Genomic DNA, 9,247 nt, shown 5'->3' with positions numbered 1-9,247 from the left:
ACTCGGGCACTGACATGACTGGTGAGATAAGTCTCCATCAAAGCAGTTTTAAATGACATTTTTCTGATGGCTATGGTTGCTGAACACCTTTCAAAATATTTATTTGCTAGTTGTGTCTCTTCTTTTTATTTTATTTTTTTAATTTACAATCAGAGAGAGAGAGAGAGAGAAAGAGAAAGGAGAATAGGTGCGCAAGAGCCTTCTGGCACTGCAGTGGAACTCCAGGCGCATGCACGACTTTGTGCATTTGGCTTTACATGAGCACTGGGGAGTTGAACCTAGCATATCAAGCTTTGCAAATGAGAGCCTATAATCACTGAGCAATCTCTACAGCCCTGGGTGTCTCTTCTTTTCAGAGATGTCTGTATAAGTTCATTAGCTCCTTTATTGATTGGAAGATTTTTTTGACGTGTATGTAGAGTACCTGTGATATGAAGTGTGATATGTGGTGTGTGTGTGCATTCACAGATATGTGTACCCCATACCCATGTGTGCAGAGGCCAGAGAAGGTCAGGTTACTCTATAACTCATCTATATGTTTCATTGAGACTGTTCCTCTCAGATCTAGAGCTAATGTTTTCATTTAGCAAGCACCAGCAGTTCTCTGGACTCTGGTGCCCCTACCCAGTAGACTATGGGTTACAGATGTGCATGGCTTTTTAATGTGAGTGCTTGGGGATCAGGCGTAGGCGGTCTCAGCCCTCATGCTTGCACTAGTAAGTGCTCTTATACATTGAGCTATAGATTTGGATTTTGTGTTTATTTTTTTGTAGTCCTTTATGTATTTTAGATAGTAAATGTCTGATGTATAGTTAGCAAAGATTTTCTTCCATCCTGTAGACTGTATCTTCACTTTGATAATTGGGAAACTTGAGTTTTAATTGTTACTCTTGTAGAAGTAGCATCAAAGTGGACACAGGAGTCCCAGGACTTTAGGATTGAGAGTTTGAGACCACCCTGGGTTACGCAACACCTTTGAGGCAAACTGGGTTACATATAAAGCAGTGTGTCTATTGAAAGCTGACTACTTGCTCTGAATAGGACATAAAATTAGTTTTGCATCACAGTGACTGCATGACTTTCAGAAATAACTTAATGGAGGAAAGATTTAGCTTAATATGTTTACAGTGCACCATAGTGGGGAGTCATGGTGGAATGGAATACAGTCCATTGAGGGAAAACTAGGGTTGGTACATCTTCATATAATGGCAGAGAGGAAACAGAGCTAACACAGAGTCAGGGCTCTTTAAAGGCCTCTCTTCCCTAGTGAGCTACTTCCAGGTCCTGCTTCCTAAACATTCCACAGCCTTCAAAAGAGTGCCACCAGCTGAGAACTGTGTGTTCCAAACAAGCCTGTAGGCAATATTTTATATTCAAATCATAACACACGTCCTAGAAAAGCTTGGGACATGTGGTTTCATGGCTATGAAATACAGTTCAAGATGATTTACATGAACTTTTTAAAAAATTTTATTTTTATTTATTAATTAGAGAGAGAGTTGCAGAAATAGGCAGGTAATGAGAGATCGAATGGGCATGCCAGGACTTCCAGCCACTGCAAACAAACTCCAGATGCATGTGCCCCCTTGTGTATTTGGATTACGTGGGTCTTGGGGAGATGAACCTGGGTCCTTTGGCTTTTCAGACAAGTGTTTTAACTGCTAATCCATATCTCCAGCCCTTACATGAACTATTTTAATTTTCACAATAGCCTTTTGAGTATGAAAGTTTATCCACAATTATAGATAACAAACTTCAGAAGTTAAAAAATTCTGATCATTAAAGTTGTCAATTACTGCTTTTAGAAAAATATTTTATTTATTTATTTGAGAGGAAGAGGCAGACAGAGGTGGGGGGAGAGGGAGAAAATGAACGTGCCAGGGCCTGTAGTGCAAATAAACTCCAGACGCATGCACTACCTTGTGCATCTGGCTTATGTAGGTACTAGGGAATTGAACCTGGGTCCTTAGGATTCACAGGCAAGTGCCTTAACTGCTAAGCCATCTCTCTAGCCCAATTACTGCTTTTGTGTAGAAGTTCGCATCCATCTAGAAAAATAGCAGTTAGTACATCAGAAATAATTAAACAAGTGAAATGACTCCATGTGCCTATTTAAACTCATCCTGTGGTATATTTAAGTCTACAGATCCTATACCCCCTACCATTTACTTTTTTATTTTAAAATATTTACTTATTTATTTGAGAGACAGAGACAGAGAGAAAGAGAGAGAGAGAGAGAGAGAGAGAGAGAGAGAGAGAGAGGAGAAAGAAAGAGAATGGCCTCCAGCCACTGCAAATGAACTCTATATGCATGCATCACCTTGTGCATCTGGCTATATGTGGGTACTGGGTCCTTTGGCTTTGCTGGCAAGTAACTTAACTGGTAAGCCGTCTCTCCATCCCTCTATTTAATTTTTTTTTTTTAAGGTAGGGTCTCACTCTAGCTCAGGCTGGAATTCACTATGTAGTCTCAGGGTAGCTTTGAACTCATGGCAATCCTCCTACCTCTGCCTCCTGAGTGCTGGGATTAAAGGGCATGTGTCATCATTCCAGGCTCTATTTTTTTAAAATATTATTTATTTATTTATTTGCAAGCACAGGGGGATAGAGAGAAAAGAGACAGAGAATGGGCATGGCAGAACCTCCAGCCGCTGCAAATGAACTCCAGACACATGCACCACTTTGTGCATCTGGCTTTACATGGGTACCAGAGCATTTAACCTGGATCAGTAGGCTTCACAGGCAAGAACCTTAACTGCTGAGCTCTCTCTCTGGCATTAAATATATTCTTATAATATTTTATTTATTTATTTATTTATTTATTTATTTATTTATTTATTTATTTATTTATTTGAGGGAGAGGGAAAGAGGCAGATAGAGAGCAAGAATGAGCACACTAGAGCCTCCAGCCACTGCAAACAAACTCCAGATGCATGCACCATCTTGTACAACTGGCTTATGTGGGTACTGGGGTATTGAACCTGAGTCCTTAGGCTTCACAGACAAGTGCCTTAACTGCTAAGCCATCTCTCCAGCCCCTGCTCTGTAATGTTTTTTGTTTACTTTTTTGTTTTAAGACAGGGTCTCACCCTGTAGCTTTGGCTGACCTCAAACTCATAGCTATCTTCCTATCTCCTAGCCTGGAGCATGTTGAGATTACAGGTATGTGCCATCACTTCTGGCTTCTGATTTCTATTTGCAATGTTTTTAAAAAATATTTATTTATTTGACAGAGAAAGAGGGGGGGGGGAGAGAGAGAAAGAGAGAGAGAGAATGGATGCACCAGGGCCTTCAGCCACTGCACACGAACTCCAGATGCTTGTGCCCCCTCATGCATCTGGCTAACGTGGGTCCTGGGTATTGAACCTTGGTCGTTTGGCTTTGCAGGCAAATGCCTTAACCGCTAAGCCATCCCTCCAGCCTTGCAATATATTTTTTTTTGTACTGACTTTCCTTAGAGTACACACCCCCTGATGCCATTTCAGTCTTTCCACATTCTACTGAACTAATTAGCCCCTTTTCTTCATTGCCATTAGAGGCTGGTTGATGCCACTTATTTTTTTCCTCACTTTGTCTTTTTTTTTTTTTTTTTGATGTAAGGTCTCACTCTAGTCCAGGCTGACCTGAAATTCACTATGTCGTCTCAGGCTAGCCTCGAACTCATAGCAATTCTCCTACTTCTACCTTCTGAGTGCTGGGATTAAAGGTGTGTGCCGCCATGCCCAGCTTTTTTCACTTTTTATTAAACTCACTGGAATAAGGATGTTCTGAAAATTTTCTAGAAAATAACATAACAATCAAGTTTTACATTGAATTACCTAGTCTTTATTTTTGTTTGTTTGCTTTGAGATAGGTTCTTCTGTAGATCAAGGAGGTCTCAAACTTGATATATAGCTGAGGAAGATCTTGAATTCTTGATCCTTCTGCTCCCACCTCCAAATTCTGGGATTACAGGCATGTACTCTAGTGCCTGTTTCCCTTAAATATCTATCTATCAGTCATCTATCTCTCTCTCTATCTCTCATCTATCTGTCTATCATTATCTATCTAGCTCATCTACATGTATGTCAGCATTCCAGAAACATGTATTCACACACAGTTTAAGTAATACTTATGGGATAAACACTTTTCTAGCTTCTTCCAATGAGATGTAGAACATACCGTCATTTCCAAAGCCATGTGCTCTTGCCCACACACATGTTTATAGCCTCTTTTTTTCCTCTAAATAAATACTCATTGTGTCTGAGATAACAAAGTCCTTTCTTCTTTGTAGAATTGTACCCCCTACACATGCATCTTTAAACAATACAGTTTAGTTTTGTCTATTTTTGGATTTCATATAAAATAGAGTCACATTGTATGTATTTTTGTGACTGAACTCAAGAACATGTTATTACAATTAGGTATATTTTGTTCATTTTCATTACTCCATAGGATTCTAAAACATGAACATGCTATAAATTTATGTATTTTTCATTCACAAGTTTCTGAATTCTAATTGTCTTGGTTTATTATGAACCACACAGATTTAGATTTTCCCTCATCTGTCAATCTGTCCTTTCAACTAGACCATTTATATTTATTATCAGTATTCATCATTTTCTTCAGTGTATACCTATCATCATCTTAGTTTATCTTTTCTGTTCATCTCAGTGAGCTGTCATTTTTCCTGTCTTATTTCCTGTGGGTTAGTTATGTACTTGTATGCTACTCTATAAAAGCACTGAAGGCCAAATACAATGCCAACAAGGATCCCAGGCAGTCTTTCCTGGTACTCAGACAAGATTGGGCATGTTAAGGATGGTGTGGCCATAGATTCTTGGTACTTAGATGTGGCTTTGTAATGTTCTTTGGTCAGAGAAGTGTTAGTAAAAGTGGGATGTGTAGCTTTAGGCAGAAGCATGAAGAGCTGGCTAGAGAGTTGCTCTACTTTTTCCTTTGCCTCTGCGACTGTGAAATTATGTCACAAGATCCAGCTTGAGTATACCTGTGTCCCCAAGAGACCACAGTGGCAGAATTCTTTCCTGAACCAGGATGGTCCTGTAGTAGAAATGAGAAATTAACTTTGAGCCACTGAAATTTTGAGGGTTTGTTACTGCAGCATGACCTCGCCTATCCTAACTGATCTAATCTTTACTTGTTCTCTCTGCTGGTTTCTAATTCATACCCAATATCTTTATTCTTTGATTTGTTTCTCTGAGAAATTCTAAAATGCTTACTAAAGCATATAAAAGCATAAAATGAATCAACACCTTTGGTCATTTCTGAAATTGTTTACAATTTTTAAAAAGTTATGAACTATTTTACTTATATATATTTAAATGTTATGTTTTAATTCCATAAGACATTATTGTATTACATAGTCAAACTATTTTAATATTTGTTTAAATATTTATCATGGTTTTATATTCCTTCTGATTTTTGTATTTCCATCCATTATATTTTCTCTTCAGCTTGAAATATATCTATTGAAATTGTCTCTAATGAAAGGCTCTAGTTAAAACTTATGTTAGTTTTTTCCCCTGAAAATATATTTTACTTTTATTTTTTAAAGTGCTATTTTTAGGTAGTTATAATTGAAAATTATTTTTTCCAGTAATTTAACCATGATACATCCTATTGGGGAACAAAAGTCATCAACAGTTTTATTCAGCAGTGAATCCTGTGAATTACACAGCAGTGAATCCTGTGGCAACCAGCCAGCCAAGCAAGATATGCCCATTGGTGCAATAGTGGCATGACTATTGTGGGAGTAAACAAATGCTCTCTGACTGGATTTTAGGTTTGCTCCACAGGCTAGAATTTATGCCTGCTACTGAAAACCTAGTTAAAAGCCTATGGCTTATAAGTTCATAGCCCCTAAGGGGGAAGCTACTACTGTTGTTTGGCTAAATGGGTATATTTTGCCCATCCAATTGCCCTCTAAATATTTATGTTTATGCTTACATATTAGTGGTGCTTTCACTTTTGGACAGAGAAAGTTCTTTTTTTTGCAGATGGTGGTAACTGCTGTGGGGACTCAAGAAATATCAAAAGTCTAAAAAGAAGTGACAAGTTCTCAGCACCAAGTGAGACATGTCTATCACACCTGCCAAAGCTCAGAGAGCATCATGGAAGAGGTGGTACAAATGCTCAGAGCCAAAGGATTGGGAAGAGTGATTTGGAGCTCTGTCTTCTGGGCATGAAATGGCCATTGTATTCATGACCTCACAGTGACCATTGTTATCTGCACAATACTGTTCCCATCAATATGCCCTCATGGATGAAGGAAGAAGACAAAGGGGGGTGGGGAGAGAGAGAGAGAGAGAGAGAGAGAGAGAGAGAGAGAGAGACCGATCAAAATAGAAGAGGAACTAGTTGGAAAGAGGAAGGTGTTCAGTGGGTTGACTGTTACTTTCTAATGTGACTTCCGCCAGTTATTTACCTTCTCTGAGTTGGCTCATCTTTAAAGCACACATAAGCATCTATCCCTTTATGTTATTGGGAATATTACATGGAAAATTAGACTGCTACATAGGACAATATACTACTGTTCTACTGGACTTCTTCCCTTCTTGTGCCCTAAATCAATTACTCATCAAGCTCTGTAGATTTCTCTTCTTTCACATCTTTAAATATCTACTGATTTTCATTCCCAGTGTTTATTTCAGGCCATCATCATTTCTTCTAGGTTATTTTCTATAATTGCCTCTTTGATAATCTCTACACTTTAATCCATTCCTTATCTTATTGCATGAGTGATCTTTTTCTTTCAATATGTGTATGTCTGCATGGGTACACATGTATATGATGCAAGTGCCCACGTGTGTGCATACATGTAGAGACCAGAAGTTGACATCAGGTGTCTTTCTCAATCACTCTTCATCTTTTTTTAAAAAAAAATTATTTATTTATTTGAGAGCGACAGACACAGAGAGAAAGACAGATAGAGGGAGAGAAAGAATGGGCGCGCCAGGGCTTCCAGCCTCTGCAAACGAACTCCAGACGCGTGCGCCCCCTTTGTGCATCTGGCTAACGTGGGACCTGGGGAACTGAGCCTCGAACCAGTGTCCTTAGGTTTCACAGGCAAGCACTTTAACTGCTAAGCCATCTCTCCAGCCCTCATCTTTTTTGTTTGTTTGTTTTATTTTGGTTTTTTGTCTTTTCAAGGTCTGGTCTTAGCCCAGGCTGACCTGGAATTCACTATGTAGCATCAGTGTGGCCTCGAATTCACAGCGATCCTCCTACCTCTGCCTCCCAAGTGCTGAGATTAAAGGTGTGCACCACCATGTCCAGCTTTCATCTTCTTTTTTTGAGATAGGGTCTCGGTTGTAGGACATGCAAATATGATGGACCATTTCCAAGACCTTAAGTGGCATAGGCCCATTTAAAGATAAGCAGGAGACACTAGGCCTCTGAATGGCCCCTGCCCCGCAAAAAACAAGCAAACAAACAAACAAAAAAAACCTTGAAGGTTTAGGGTAGAGAATCACTAACAACCCAGCAAGCTAAAGCCTATGTGCCATGTTTGGGGAGTGATAAGAAATATAGATGTAGCAAGACATCCAGGCAAGATTGTACTTCCCTGAGTACTCAGCCAATGAAGAAAAGGAGGGGGGTAGAACCTGCATCCAGTTATGCTCCAGTACCTTACTTGCCATTTTGTCTAAGTGGGCACCCAACCTTGCCAGATCATACAATAAACGTCTCGGTCCTGCTGCTCTGAATTTCTTAGTGTCATCATTAAGAGAGGTGGATATTTCCAACATGCTGAATCCAGAAATCACCCACCCGGCTAGACAAACTAGTCAGCAAGCCTCAGGGATCTCCAGCCTCCACTTTCGAACTGCTGGGATTACATCGGTACACCCAGATCTTTTTTGTTTGGGTGCTAGGAATCTAACTTAGATCCTCATGCTAACACAGCAACCATTTTGCCCACTGAGTCATGTCTGTCCCCCTCCCCCCATTGATTGGACACTCTAAGAGCCTTGGATCCTCAAGGTTAAATTCAAGTTTATCTCCTGTCTTAGACCTGCTCCCTTTTCCAGTTCCTCTAGCTACCTATGCGGGTCATGTGGCTTTCGATGGCTTTTGGAGCTAGTGTCCTCCCTACATTTGTTTGGAATTCTCTTTCCTTCAAGTTTCTTCCACTTATTTTCTAGTCTCATCTCAGCTGATCTTGCTCTTATAAGAATGCCCTAATCTCATTAAGGCAAGCGCTTAACTCTTTCCCAACAGTGGTGTTTGCCATGATACAGTAATGGGCCTTGAGAGGCGCAGACATGAGGCCTAGTGGAACTTCCTGAGCCTAACTGTCTCTCCCAGCTACTCATCAGGGGGCCAAATGGCCTCTGGCCTGCCACTTCCCCACCTCTCGTGCAAGCTTAGAACCAATCATCTCAGAGGTCTCCGTATGCTATTGGCCCTTACATCTCACCCCACCCTAAAGTCTCCGCCTTTGTTCTCAACATTATATAAACACCCACCTGTAACAATAAAGTGAGTTCCTGCTTTGAAAAGACTGCCCACTCAGTGTGGTTTTTCTCCCCCGCCAGTCTGATGCTCATCATCCCCTCAACCCCTAGGGAGGAACCTGCAGGCCTGGTTCTTCCCTCGGCACTACCTGAGCGGGAAGGAGCCCAGCAATACAGCCTTCTAATTTTCTGGTTAAGGGCTTATCCCTCACTGGACTGCAAAGTCCCCTAAGGAAGGAACTCTCTCTTGATTTCCCAATGCCTAACAAAGCCTCACACTCCATGCTGAGAAAAGGTATTGCTGATAAACTGCTCATTACCAACTCAATAAATACCATTCCAGAGTTTAGGCACTTGATTTGCTGTTCTCAAAGGGAAAACATTTGTCCTTGTGAAATTATGACTTTTATCCTATTGGATATGATTCACTGGTTTAGTCTGCTAGGAAGGTTTTGGAGCTTGACTTTTTCATCCATGTTATTTTTTATATTAATTATGTTATCTATTGTGATACTGAGGCTGGAGAAGAGGGAGGACTGTGAGGTCTCTTACACAAAGCCTTAAAAAATTAGCATATGAAAAAATCCAAGTTGGCAAATAGGAAACTCCTGTTAGAGGCTGACTAAGCAGGGTCTCCCACCCCTAATGCTAGAGCAGAGGCACTCAGAGTATAAGAGAGTAAGCTGTAGACTATTGTGACACTGAAACGCACACTCTGGGCAGAGGCTTAAGGTGCTAATGAGACACAGCTTTCTTGGGATAGGGATAGTTTAGAGCTATAGCTGTAGTTC

The sequence above is a fragment of the Jaculus jaculus genome, chromosome 8 (genome assembly GCF_020740685.1).
Source record: "Jaculus jaculus isolate mJacJac1 chromosome 8, mJacJac1.mat.Y.cur, whole genome shotgun sequence".
Taxonomy (NCBI): Eukaryota; Metazoa; Chordata; class Mammalia; order Rodentia; family Dipodidae; genus Jaculus; species Jaculus jaculus.
This window is presented reverse-complemented; position numbering follows the sequence as displayed.